Below are 14,738 nucleotides of genomic sequence, written 5' to 3'. Positions count from 1 at the left end.
AGTTTTTCTCCAATATTTGTAAACATTGTAAATATAAACAAACACTGTATAGCTTCATAACATGGTCAAAACAATAATTGTGATATCATGGATGGTCAGTCCTTGCATCCATAGCTCTGTCTATTAATCTGAGAGCGGTTACATTTCTCCAGGCCCATCCCTCAGCTTTTTACCAAAACATAGGCAGGGCGACAGTTTTGTTATTGTTTCCATTTGTGGATTTGCCCTTTTAAACAGCTGTATATTATCAAGATATCAAAGAACACCAACAAAAAAAGAAAACAATAGGCCTACAGCAAATGCAGCACATGGCATTAATATTTCACATGTAAAAGCACTTTTCAGTAGTGCTCAAAGCATGCCATTCCATGAGCCCAACAAATTCACAAACAACAGAGTAGGGCTGTCTAATAAGTCCTTAGTTTTGAGGTCATGCTCAGGTAAATAATAATAAAGCTCCTACATAGAGTAGGAGTGAGCACTTGTTGGCTGCTTTTCCTTCACTCTGTGGTCCAACTCAGCCCAACCATCTGAAATTGGTTGAGGTCGGAGGATTGTGGAGGCCAGGTCATCTGATGCAGCACTCCGTCACTCTCCTTCTTGGTAAAATAGCCCTTACACAGCCTGAAGGTGTGTTGGGTCATTGTCCTGTTGAAAAACAAATGATAGTCCCACTAAGAGCAAACCAGATGGGATGGAATATGGCTGCAGAATGCTGTGGTAGCCATGATGGTTAAGTGTGCCTTGAATTCTAAATAAATCACAGACAGTGTCACCATCAAAGCACCCCCACACCATAACACCTCCTCCTCCATGCTTTACAGTGGGAAATACACATGCGGAGATCATCCGCTCACCAACATCGCATCTCACAAAGATACGGCAGTTGGAACTAAAAATCTCAAATTTGGACTCCAGACTATTTTTCCACCGGGACATACTTCCACCGGTCAAATGTCCTTTGCCCATGTTTCTTGGCCAAAGCATGTCTATTCTCATTATTGGTGTCCTTTAGTAGTGTTTTCTTAACAGCAATTCAACCATGAATTCCTGATTCACACAGTCTCTGTGTTAACTCTGTGAAGCATGTATTTGGGCTGCAATTTCTGAGGATGGTAACTCGAATGATCTTATCCTCTGCAGCAGAGGTCACTCTGGGTCTTTCATTCCTGTGGCGGTCCTCATGAGAGGCAGTTTCATCATAGGACTTTTTTTTTTTTGCGACTGCACTTGAAGAAACTTTCAAAGTTCTTGACATTTTACATATTGGCTGACCTTCGTGTAATGATGGACTTTCGTTTCTCTTTGCTTATTTGAGCTGTTCTCGCCATAATATGGACTTGGTCTGTTATCAAATAGGGCTGTCTTCTGTATACCCCCATAACTTGTCACAACACAACTGATTGGCTAAAACTCACGAAGGAAAGCAATTCTACAAAACTTTTAAGGCACACCTGTTAATTGAATTGCATTCCAGGTGACTACTTCATGAAGCTGAATGAGAGAATGCCAAGAGTGTGCAAAGCTGTCATCAAGGTAAAGGGTGGCTTTTTTGGTTAACACTTTTTTGGTTACTACAGGATTCCATATATGCTATTTCATAGTTTTTATGTCTTCACTATTATTCTACAATGTAGAAAATAGTAAAAAAGAAAGAAATTCAAGGGTTTGAGTAAGTGTTCTAAAACTTTTGACCGGTAGTGTATGGCCAGCTATGTAAACTTTAACATTGATTTATCCTGCAATATATGTTGTTCAATTGGTAACATACATTTCTTTATTCGTTCAAATGCCTCTTAAGGGGAAAGTAACTGAATGTAATCAGATTACGTTACTGAGCTTGGGTCATCTAAAAGTTACGTTACTGATTACAATTTTGGACAGGTAACTACTAACTGTAACGGATTGTGGACTACAGGAAAAAGAGAACCGAGCACTTCCATATTCTCATTGATGGGGCTGCAGTAGAGCAGCTTGAGAGCTTCAAGTTCCTTGGCGTCCACATCACCAACAAACTAACATGGTCCAAGCACACCAAGACAGTCGTGAAGAGGGCACAACAAAACCTATTCCCCCTCTCAGGAGACTGAAAAGTTTTGGCATGGGTCCTCAGATCCTCAAAAGGTTCTACAGCTGCACCATCGAGAGCATTCTGACTGGTTGCAAGACTGCCTGGTATGGCAACTGCTCGGCCTCCGACCGCAAGGCACTACAGAGGGTAGTGCCAACGGCCTAGTACATCGCTGGGGCCAAGCTTCCTGCCATACAGGACCTATATACCAGGCGGTGTCAGAGGAAGGCCCTAAAAATTGTCATAGACTCCAGTCACCCTAGTCATATGCTGTTCTCTCTACTACCACACGGCAACCGGTACCGGAGCACAAAGTCAAGGTCCAAGAGACTTCTAAACAGCTTCTACCTCCAAGCCATGACTCCTAAACATCTAATCAAATGGCTACCCAGACTATTTGCACTGCTCCCCCCTCTTTTACACTGCTGCTACTCTCTGTTGTCATCATCTATACAATAGTCACTTTAATATCTCCACCTACATATTACCTCAACTAACCGGTGCCCCCGGAACATTGACTCGGTACCGGTACCCCACTGTATATAATCTTGCTATTGTTATTTTACTGCTGCTCTTTAATTACTTTTTCCTTTAATGGATTTTTCTTATCCATATTTTTCTAACTGTATTGTTGGTTAGGGCTTGTACTGTGGCTTGCGATAGTATTCACCACCTTGGCATTTTTCAAATTTTCTTGCCTTACAACCTGGAATTAAAATTGATTTTTGGGGGGTTTGTATCATTTGATTTACACAACATGACTACCACTTTGAAGACGCTAAATATTCTTTATTGTGAAACAAACAAGAAATAAGACAAATAAACAAAACTTGAGCGTGCATAACTATTCACCCCAACAAGGTCAATACTTTGTAGAGGCACCTTTTGCAGCAATTTCAGCTGAAAGTCTCTTGGGGTATGTCTCTATAAGCTTGGCACATCTAGCCACTGGGATTTTTGCTCATTCTTCAAAGCAAAACCGCTCCAGCTCCTTCAAGTTGGATGGGTTCCATTGGTGCACAGCAATCTTTAAGTCATACCACAGATTCTCAATTGAATTGAGGTCTGGGCTTTGACTAGGCCATTCCAAGACATTTAAATGTTTCCTCTCAAACCACTCAATTGGTGCTTTACCAGTATGCTTAGGGTCATTGTCCTGCTGGAAGGTGAACCTCCGTCCCAGTCTCAAATCTCTGGAAGACTGAAACAGGTTTCTCTCAAGAATTTCCCTGTATTTAGCGTCATCCATCATTCCTTCTGACCAGTTTCCCAGTCCCTGCCAAAGAAAAACATCCTCACAGCATAATGCTGTCACCACCATGCTTCACTGTGGGGATGATGTTCTCTGGGTGATGAGAGGTGCTGGGTTTGCGCCAGACATAGCATTGTTCCTTGATGGCCAAAAAGCTACATTTTAGTCTCATCTGACCAGAGTACCTTCTTCAATATGTTTGGTTTTCACCAAAAAGCATGTCGGAGACTCCCCAAACGTGTTTGCTTTTTTTTCTTCGAGGAATGGCTTTTATCTGGCCACTCTTCCGTAAAGCACAGCTCTGTGGAGTGTACGGCTTAAAGTGGTTCTATGGACAGATACTCCAATCTCAGCTGTGGAGCTTTTGAGCTCCTTCAGGGTTATCTTTGGTCTCTTCGTTGCCTCTGATTAATTCCCTCCTTGCCTGGTCCGCGAGTTTTGGTGGGCAGCCCTCTCTTGGCAGGTTTGTTGTTGTGCCATATTCTTTCCATTTTTAACAATGGATTTAATGGTGCTGCATGGGATGTTCAAAGTTTCTGATATTTTTTTTATAACCCAACCCTGATCTGTACTTCTCCACAACATTGTCCCTGACCTGGTTGGAGAGCTCCTTGGTCTTCATGGTGCTGCTTGCTTGGTGGTGGCCCTTGATTAGTGGTGTTGCAGACTGGGGCCTTTCAGAACAGGTGTATATATACTGAGATCATGTGACAGATCATGTGACACTTAGATTGCACACAGGTGGACTTTATTATGTGACTTCTGAAGGTAATTGGTTGCACCAGATCTTATTTAAGGGCTTCATAGCAAAGGGGGTGAATACATATGCATGCACCACTTTACAGTTTCCTTTTTTTTATTTTTTTAAAGTAATTTTTAAATTACTTCACCAATTTGGACTATTTTGTGTATGTCCATTACATGAAATCCAAATAAAAATCCATTTAAATTACAGGTTGTAATGCAAAAAAATAGGAAACACGCCAAGGGGGATTTAATACAAGGCACTGTAAGTAAGCATTTTACCGTAAGGTATTTGGTGCATGTGACTAATACAATTTGATTTGATTTGATTACATTTAGAAAGTAACCTACGTCTAAGGATTACAGAGCTATGAAATGAGGAAACATGCATTCATATAAAACACTTGAGTGGGGGGGGGACACACAACTGGCTTTACATTTGGAGGGGAAGATATTTGGAGTCATTTTTGAGTTTTACAACTTCTGAAATGTTACACTCAAAATGGTGTTAGGACCTCCTGAGTGGCGCAGCGGTCTAAGGCAGTGCAGTGCAGTGCTTGAGGCGTAACTACAGATCCGGGTTTGATCCCGGATCTGTAGGTTTCGAGTTGTGGTTGTTCTTGACACATATGTGGTTGCAGTCGTGTCCCAAAGCACAGGCATTCACACCTGTAAACAAACATCCTCACAGCTGATTGGCTGAACAACTAGTTTCGACCTGAGAAACCAGATATGTGTACTTCCTGGGTGATCAATAACAATAGTTGATCAAGTAGGTGTCAAGGAAGACACACAAATCAGCTGGACTTTGGCCCTTAAGGGATTGTACACCCATGTTATAGGAGGACAAAACATGACTTAGCCTGTCGATCTCCAAAAGTCCTTCAAGTTGGAGGAGTTGAAAGCATGAAAGTCAGTCAATACGGAACATTTCAAGAATTTTGAAAGTTTCTTCTAGTGCAGTCGCAAAAACCATCAAGCACTATGATGAAACTGGTTCTCATGAGGACTGCCACAGGAAAGGAAGACCCAGAGTTACCTCTGCTGCAGAGGATAAGTTCATTAGTTACCAGCCTCAGAAATTGCAGCCCAAATAAATGCTTCACAGAGTTCAAGTAACAGACACATCTCAACATTGACTGTTCAGAGGAGACTGTGTGAATCAGCCTTCATGGTCAAATTGCTGAAAAGAAATCCCTACTAAAGGACACCAATAAAAAGAAGATACTTGCTTGGGCCAATAAATCTGTTCTTTGGTCTGATGAGTCCAAATTTGAGATTTTTGGTTCCAAACACAGTGTCTTTGTGAGACACAGAGTAGGTGAACCGATGATCTATTCATGTGTGGTTCCCACCGTGAAGCATGGAGGAGGATGGTTTTTGTGACTGCACTTGAAGAAACTTTCAAAGTTCTTGAAATGTTCCATATTGACTGATCGTCATGTCTTAAAATAATGGACTGTCATTTCTCTTGCCTTATTTGAGATGTTCTTACCATAATATGGACTTGGTCTTTTACCAAATAGGGCTATCTTCTGTATACCACACCTACCATGTCATAACACAACTGATTGGCTTAAACGCATTAAGAAAGAAATTCCACAACTTAACTTTTAACAATGCACATCTGATAATTGAAATGCATTCTGTATGACTACCTCATGAAGCTTGTTGAGAGAATGCCAAGAATGTGCAAAGCTGTCCTAAAAAAATATATATATTTAGATTTGTTTACCACTTTTTTGGTTACTACATGATTCCATACGTGTTACTTCATAGTTTTGATGTCTTCACTATAGAAAATAGATTTTAAAAACTCTGGAATGAGTAGGTGTGGCCAAACTTTTGACTGGTACTGTATGTATAGTGTAATTGTTGTTTATTGATGTTTTCATGCAGGGTTCATCTGCATAAGAAACCATGGTCTCAGCATGACTCCCTGCTTAAATACAGATGAAATAAAATTAAAAAATTGCCTCACTCTCTTACCACACAGGGTTTCCCTGAACTTGGACGTGAGCTTCTCAATCACGCCGTAGGTCTCCACGTAGAACACGTGTTCATCCAGGGGCAGACTGGCCATGAGACGCAGGGACTTCATGTCAGCCCTGTCCACCCCCACTGCGTAGATCTCGATGCCTGCCACCCTCGCTGCCGCGGCCACCTCCTCCACCGTGTCCTGGGGACGTCCATCGGTTACGATGATGGCCACCTTGGCAATGTTCTTGTTAGCTAGCCGGGAGCCTGACTCCTCAGTGAATGTCTCCTCCATGGCTGTCTTGATAGCCAGGCCAGTCATTGTACCAGCAGCTAGAGATTTTTGCGGGCCAGCGCTGCCTTCAGGCCTGCCTTGTCGAAGTGCGTCTTGAGAAGGAACTCAATCTTCACCGTGCTAGCGTAGTTCACGACGGCCACCCGCGTGGCATCCGAGCCAACGTCGAGGGTGTCGACCATGTCAGCCAGGAAGATTTTGACCTTCTCAAATTCTGTGGGGCGCACACTACGTGAACTGTCGATAATGAACACCAGGTCGAGGGGCCGGCTTTTGCAGTGGGTTCCTGCGGAGGGAAAATTGTGACATTGGTTTTTACCACCCAGTGTGGAATGGTTCTCTACACACTTTCACATCTACTGTATATCAGACACATTCAGGCTTCACATTCAGGTCTGGAGTTACTGAGGGTTTTAGCAAGTCAGCTTGATATGTTTTACTAGGTGATACTATTTCAAATAGATTGCATGGGAGCGTTAGTTTTAAGCGGGCAACCGTTTATGCTTCAGCACACACAGCAATAATACTACAAACAGCAGTAAAAAGAACAGTTTTAAGAAGTCTGAAGAAAAAGTGGATGAAAGCTTAGTTAGAGAAGATTCTGAACATTTCTGAGGAAAGTAAACATGGACACCAAACCAATTTCAATGTAATATAGTAAACCAAATAGAAGGTTCATGTTTACTTCTCCCAAGATTCACCTGCAGAGGAGGAAAAAACTACAGAATAGTGACTTATGACAGCATCTGCTCAATCCCAGGACAAAGATATTGTAAAAGGAAGAAAAAAAAGGAAGAAAACCACATAAAAACACCAACAGAAGAGGGGGGGGTTCCGATTCAAATTTATACCCAGAAACCAATCAGTCCATGAGGGATTCAATCAAAAGGAGGTTTTTGTTTTTTGCCTAAAGTCTTCTACCTGTGTCAGCACTGATGATGGGAGTGGTGGTGCCGCTTGGGGTATTGACCGGCTGTTCAAGTGAAGGGGGTGGTGCTGTGGGCCAGAGGTACATGACTGGCCATTTCCCGGGTGGCTGGTGATAGCTATTAAACCTGTAATTATTGTCATGTACTTTGGGCCACCATGACGGAGGAAGAGGGAGAAGTAGTAGAGCAATGGTTATTTTGTTTGCCTCAAGTGCAATAAGAGGCCTATGACTTACATGGGGATGGTGTGAAGTACATTAGCCTGCTGTTATTAGCCTTAAGCATCAGTGAGAGTCTGTCTGCTAGCAATTGAGACTATTATCCATCAGCATTTGTTTATGCTTATTGCAGCTACTAAGCTACCAACATACAGTCGGTTGTTTCTCAATTTCACACAACGTAAAGTGTTCTGAACTCCTGGAAAAGTGCTTCATAAATCCATTATTGTATGGAAATAATAGTCATAACGTTTAATATTGCCTAGCCCAAAGGTTTGAGTACACATTGACACCAGTCCTTCCTTTGGTGTGCTATTTGGTTAACATTTTCCAGCTAACGAATTTCAAAATGTATGCAATTGTATGGCAAGATAAGAACGTTTATTTACAGTAAAAAATGAATATCTGCCTTTATTCTGTAATAACCGAGGATTGGCCAATACCCGCTTAAATTTCAGAACTTGTATAATACATTGACGCCAATGCCAAATTATCTCAAATGTAAAGTCATGAAGAGCAATAAAACTTAACGGAAAATAAATGTGCGTACTATTACAAAATAGCCTACATTGTACGAAAATGAACCAACCTCCCAAATCAATCGTTTTTTGATTCTTAGACAACTGAGCTGATTGCTGAACATTTCCAATTTGTTGCTGTCCTTGTGGAGCACTCTGAAACGGTTGTTGCTGTTGAATGCTCCGCTGAAATGTTTGCGGTGGCATGATAGGGCTGTCTGCGTGATGCTGCCGAGGATGGTATCCTCCATGAAGTCTGTATGTTCCTTGGACCTCCATAGCGAGCAACGACATGCAACAGACGAGTCCTCCGATTAACAGTGTCATCCTGTGGCAGTTGGTTCTCTTAGGTAAGCTACTTCTCAATTCAGAATACTAAACCATGAATACAAACATTTGCTCTCTGGGGGCATATTTAACCATCACCAGGCTAAATCCGTGGGAGTCGTCCAATCCAGCGGTGAGAAGAAAGCATTACACACGTTTTGGGTTGGTTTGTGCGACCAGAACAGTGGCTATGGAAGGCAAACTATGTGATGTTGTTCTGGAGGAGAAAAGGGACATAATTTTTTTTAAATTGTTCATGCAAAGTGCGACCTCTAGCGTTACATACAAGCACATGCAAGCTTATTGGTGTGATCAGTTTTATTCTCAATTTGATTCTCAATTCAATCTAATACACATCTAACACAACTACAATTGATGAGGCCTATATCATTAATATTTATATCATTAACATTTGCTTAGTTTAGATTATTAGTTTGTTGGAGTTTCAGTATACAGGTTCATAAAAGAGTTGTCATTTGAAACTCAATTACTTTGTTACAAAAAAGCATCCAATGTTAATGTTAATGCTAATAGATACCGATTTTTTTGTATATTGTTTTATGCAAAGTTCCATGCTTCCAATCACTATTACTGGTGACCGATTTTCTATTCGTAGTGTTTTCAGATTAGGTTTCTGATGGCATTCTTGTCATTGATAATTGATCCCTCAGGTCAAAGGTGAAGCCCACAAAGATCTGGAGAAGGCTGGCCAGGATGCAGGAGATGCAAAGAGTGAAGGCCATGCCAAAGAGAGGGAGACTGACCTGGCAGGTGGTCTACGTTGGCTGCCACAAGAAAAACGGATACAGCAAAAGCAGGCCAGCAGGGGAAGCATTTCCAGGAAGCAGAAGTAGCCTCTGTCCACGGGCAAACAAAATGGCCACCAGAAGGGTGACGACAATTCCCAAGACTTTAAATGAGACTAGAACAATGGTGAAACCGTCAGTCCACCCCAGGTGGTCTGTGATTTTCACTCTCTGGATTCACTCAACCGGTTTGCACTTTTGGGACAAGTCTGTCAGATGCATCATAAGGCATGGCAATACAATGTGGAACAACTGATTCCTACAGTGATGAGGTGTATCAGTGAAACACTTTGTACCTTGACTCTCCCTTCAGTGGGTAGAACAAGGAAGGAGGTTTGGCAAAGCCTATTGTCCTGTTTCAGCACGTATTTGCCTACTCTCTGAAGTTAACTTGGATGATTATCCTTCTAAACTACATAAATTAAGTTGCTGTCTTGTGTGTGTGTGTGACTGGATCCAGCCCGTGACATATTTCTATCTGGCATGCCTATCAAATATGATACAATATTGTGTAAAACATTGAATTGATAGATGCATGGACATTTTTACTTTATGTCCCCTTTCCCCCCTATTTTAGACATGCGGCGTGACATGCAGAACGTCAGGCTCACCCCAGCAGAAGCAGTGCTTGATCAACGCCACCCTCAGCAAGGAGATGCACTCTCTCTTACACTCTGGGGTAAGACATCATTTAACCATCACAGATATAAATTCCCACTGTGCCCATGATAAAATTACATTTGAATTGTCTTGTACTACTGAATGAAACTGTGAGGAGATCCACTCAGACCAGCCTTTGTGATCAAACTTATGTAAACTACATTACTTTAGTTGGCTGCTTTGAGCAAAACTTGAATATAATATAACCTATTCTGGGAGAGTGTGGCGTGGGGCGGCAGGGTAGCCTAGTGGTTAGAGCGTTGGACTAGTAACCGGAAGGTTGCAAGTTCAAAACCCCCGAGCTGACAAGGTACAAATCTGTCGTTCTGCCCCTGAACAGGCAGTTAACCCACTGTTCCTAGGCTGTCATTGAATATAAGAATGTGTTCTTAACTGACTTGCCTAGTAAAATAAATGTGGAATACACTACTAGTCATCATTGAATATAAGAATTTGTTCTTAACTGACTTGCCTAGTTAAATAAAGGTAAAATAAAAATACTGGTCAAAAGTTTTAGAACACCTACTCATTCAAGGGTTTTTCTTGAGTTTTACTGTTTTCTACATTGTAGACATCAAACTATGAAATAACACATGGAATCATGTAGTAACCAAAAATATATTTTATATTTGAAATTGAAATTCTTTTGCCTTGATGACAGCTTTGTACACTCTTGGCATTCTCTCAACCAGCTTCACCTGTAATGCTTTTCCAACAGTCTTTTGAAGGAGTTCCCACATATCCTGAGCACCTGTTGGCTGCTTTTCCTTCACTCTGCAGTCCGACTCATCCCAAACCATCGCAATATGGTTGAGGCAGGTGATTGTGGAGGCCAGGTCATCTGGTGCAGCACTCTCCTTCTTGGTAAAATAGCCCTAACACAGCCTGGAGGTGTGTTGGGTCATAGTCCCACTAAGCCCAAACCAGATGGGATGGTGTATCGCTGCAGAATGCTGTGGTAACCATGAGGGCTAAGTGTGCCCTGAATTCTAAATAAATCACAGACAGTGTCACCAGCAAAGCACCCCCACACCATAACACCTCCTCCTTCATGCTTTACGGTGGGAAATACACATACAGAGATCATCCGTTCACCCACACCACGACTCACAAAGACATGGCGAAATCTCAAATTTGGACTCTTCAGACCAAAGGACAACTTTCACCAGTCTAATGTCTATTGTTTGTGTTTCTTGGCCCAAGCAAGTCTCTTCTTATTATTGGTGTCCTTTAGTGGTTTCTTTGCAGCAGTTTGACCATGAAGGTTTGATTCACACAGTCTCCTCTGAACAGTTGATGTTGAGAAGTGTCTGTTACATGAACTTTGAAGCATTTATTTGGGCTGCAATTTCTGAGGCTAGTAACTCTAATGAACTTATCCTCTGCAGCAGAGGTAACTCTGGGTCTTCCTTTCCTGTGGCAGTCCTCATGAGAGCCAGTTTAATCATAGCGCTTGATGGTTTTTGCGACTGCACTTGAAGAAACTTTCAAAGTTCTTGACATTTTCCATATTGACTGACCGTTGTGTCTTAAAGTAATGACGGAGTGTCGTTTCTCTTTGCTTATTTGAGCTTTTACCAAGTAGGGCTGTCTTCTGTATACCCCCATACCTTGTCACAACACAACTTATTGGCTGAAACGCAAAGAAGGAAAGAAATTCCACAAATGAACTCTTAAGAAGGCACACCTGTTAATTTAAATGCATTCCAGTTGATTACCTCATGAAGCTGGTTGAGAGAATGACACGAGTGTGCAAAGCTGTCATCAAGGCAAAGGGTGGCTAATTTGAAGAATCTCAAATTTACAATTTGATTTAAAAAAAAAATTATGGTTACTATATGATTCCATGTGTGTTATTTCATAGTTTTTATGTCTTTAATATTATTCTACAATGTAGAATAAAGGTACAAATAAAGAAAACCCTTGAATGAGTAGGTGTTCTAAAACTTTTGACCGGTAGCATATTTCTGGACAATTTGCTTCCCTGAAAACAGGTACTGATAGGAGGAGCAATATGAGTCGGTCAGAGGTCATCACTCAAGATCAGGATATTGATGGAGACTTTGGTGGTCCACACAACCAAGAAGCAGGTGTCCCTTCCAGTGATATGGAGCTGACCTTGGACCTGGTGCCAGTAAGGATGGTCTTCACGGAGGCGGTAAGACCCTCCCTACTTGATATAGAAATCCTTCGACTTCACTGCCTCTTCAATGGTAAGGTCCCTTGCACCATAGGTATACTTGACCTCCACCACAACTGTTTTTTATTTCACCTTTATTTAACCAGGTAGTTCAGTTGAGAACAAGTTCTCATTTACAACTGCGACCTGACCATGATAAAGCATAGCAGTGCGACAAAAACAAACGTACAGTCAATAACAGAAAATAAAAATAGAAAGAATCTATGTACAGTGTGTGCAAATGTAGAGGAGTAGGGAGGCAGGCAATAAATAGGTCATAGGGGCAAAAATAATTAAAACTTAGCATTAATACTGGAGTGATATATGTGCAAATGATGATGTGCAAGTAGAGATACTGGGGTGCAAAAGACAAAAGAGATGTAGGTAGACTTCAGGAAGCGTACAACACCTACCTCTGCAACATCTATCAGTGGTCAGAACATAAAGATGGTATACCTGGGTGTCCTCTTGGACAATAAGCTTCAGTGGAGTAAATGTACAGACCTGATGTACAATAAGAGTCAACAGAGACTGTACTTTCTCAAAAATCTGGGATCTTTTAATGTTAATTCTACTATACGGACTCTGTTTTACAAATCTTTAATTGAGAGTATTTTAACTTTTTGTATTGTTTATTGGTTTGGCAATGCCACTGTCAGCCAGAGAAATATGCAGAGAATGATTATCACCACAGCAAGCAAGGTACTTGGAGTCAAACAGACAGGCCTGGATGAGATCTTTAAGTTCAGGGCCCTCGGCAAGGCTCACAAAATCATTTTAGACCCAAGCCACCCACTGTACCCAGACTTTGAACTACTCCCCTCTGGGCGCAGGTATAGGGCACCCCTAGGCAGGAAAAACAGAACTTGACAGTCATTTGTGGCAGGTGTGATATCCCTCCTAAATAGCTTGGGCTCATGTTACTATTGACCCAGGCTCTTTTTATTGGTATGTAACTGTTATGAAAGTTGTATTGTCAATTTGTTTTGTATTTAAACCGCCACTTTAAACATGTACATGACACTGCAAAAAAAATCCCCATGGGGACAATAAAGTCAGTAGAGCTAAATCAATAAGAAATATAGCTGAAATGTTCAGGCTTTGTCATTCTGTGATCAAAATAGACCAGATTATTATAGATAAGAGAGAGAATATTTTGACTTGTCAAATGGAAATCAAGCATCGATCATCATGTCACCAGAGTAAGACCCTCAATATTTATTGGAAAGCAACATGAAACTCATCACCGTACACTTTCACCACCCTGTGAAGTTCATCATACATGATTTAATCTGTAGCCTAATAAACTGCATGCTTTACTGAGTCGTAGTGGGAGGACCACACACCATATCATCGTGTGACTCAAAATGTCCTTTCGATATGATGGTTATTATATCAATATTTGCTCATGAAGGCGTTCCCACATAATACACAAAACGATCCCACAAATTATCGTCCAGCATTTATAAAATTACAACCAAACTTCCTGTTTCCATCACAGCCTTCGTGATATGTTTTATATGATATGACTTTACTCTCGTAAAAACTGTGGATGGAAAGGAGTCTAACATGTCTCTCTTTCAACAGTTTGTGTTTGGTAAGGTTGGTCTCTTAGCAGTCGTTGCTATGGTTATTAACTGTACTGTACAGATGGAATGTAAATCCCAGAATATTAATTTGGTAGTGGCAGCAGCAGAGAAGTTTTCGGGAGAGACAGATTTACTGCAGAAGAGCTACAGGATGTTGAATAATTTTTTTGTGGATCCCAAATGTGTAATTCACACTTATTTATTTATTTGCACCAAAGATAACAAGTGATAGACAACAACACAGATATTTAAAAAAACATATTTAAAAAAAAACGGTGTGCTGGTGTGGTTGGAAGCCCAAGGGCTTGTATGAAAACCACACCAAAAATAAATAAAAAATATACAATACAAAAATAAAAAAGTTAACAAAACCTACTAATTATAAATGTATAAATGAATTTATCAGTAATCACAAGAAAAAAAAATATTTGTTTTGTTTAAATGTGTGTCTGCATGTGAGTGTGTGTGAGAGTTAGGTTATATGGAGGAGATTACTGAGTAGTTTGGTTCATGAGGCTGACCCGCAAGTCTTCGCTTGAAGTTATTGAGGGATGATGAGAATTAGAAGGCCGATTGTGGATGAGGTGGCATCGATGATAATAACGAGAAATAGTTTTTTTTTGTTTCTATGAAACTTGCTTGCTTTGCTTTGCGCATCAAAATGTTGGATTGGAATGTGTCGTGTGTGGATCTTCAAAGCAGGGTGTTATCTCTGGGGTGGCGCTAGAAGTAAATTCAAAGGATATACGTAAAGAATTGGATCAAGTGGTTGGTGCACAATGACTAACTCACATGGTGGATGGAGTGTGGAAGCCCAGTCCATCCATTCTATTGTTTTTTTAAATGAAGAGTCTCTCACTTCTTACGTGTATTTGGGTTGGATGCCCAAACCCATGCAGTGTGATAAATGTAAATTATTTGGTCATGTGTCAAGTGTATGTAGACGGGAGGAGTATTACATGCCAGCTGAGCCTAAATGCTGCAATTGTGGTGGTGAACATGCATCTGAATTTCTGAAGTGTCCTGTTAGGGTGAAGGAGATTGAGGTGGCAAGAATAAGAGCTGTCCAGAATGTCTCCTATCTGGAGGCGAGAAGAGCGGAAGAAAGGAGTGAAGTTGAATAAGTAATGGTAGTTCCTTGTCAAAAAGGTAGACTTTTGTATTTTGTATTAT

The 14,738-nt window shown here is 41.1% G+C and overlaps 1 pseudogene; it reads right to left on the bottom strand.

Moving 5' to 3' along the window:
• The window catches only part of LOC109903140 (matrilin-3-like), a 50,337-nt pseudogene extending 41,781 nt beyond the window's left edge, over positions 1 to 8,556 (bottom strand).
• Positions 8,557 to 14,738: the final 6,182 nt, after the last annotated feature.

Source organism: Oncorhynchus kisutch, linkage group LG14 (genome assembly GCF_002021735.2).
Source record: "Oncorhynchus kisutch isolate 150728-3 linkage group LG14, Okis_V2, whole genome shotgun sequence".
NCBI lineage: Eukaryota > Metazoa > Chordata > Actinopteri > Salmoniformes > Salmonidae > Oncorhynchus > Oncorhynchus kisutch.
The sequence above is the reverse complement of the archived record's forward strand: the minus strand, read 5'-3'. Positions and strand labels throughout refer to the sequence as shown.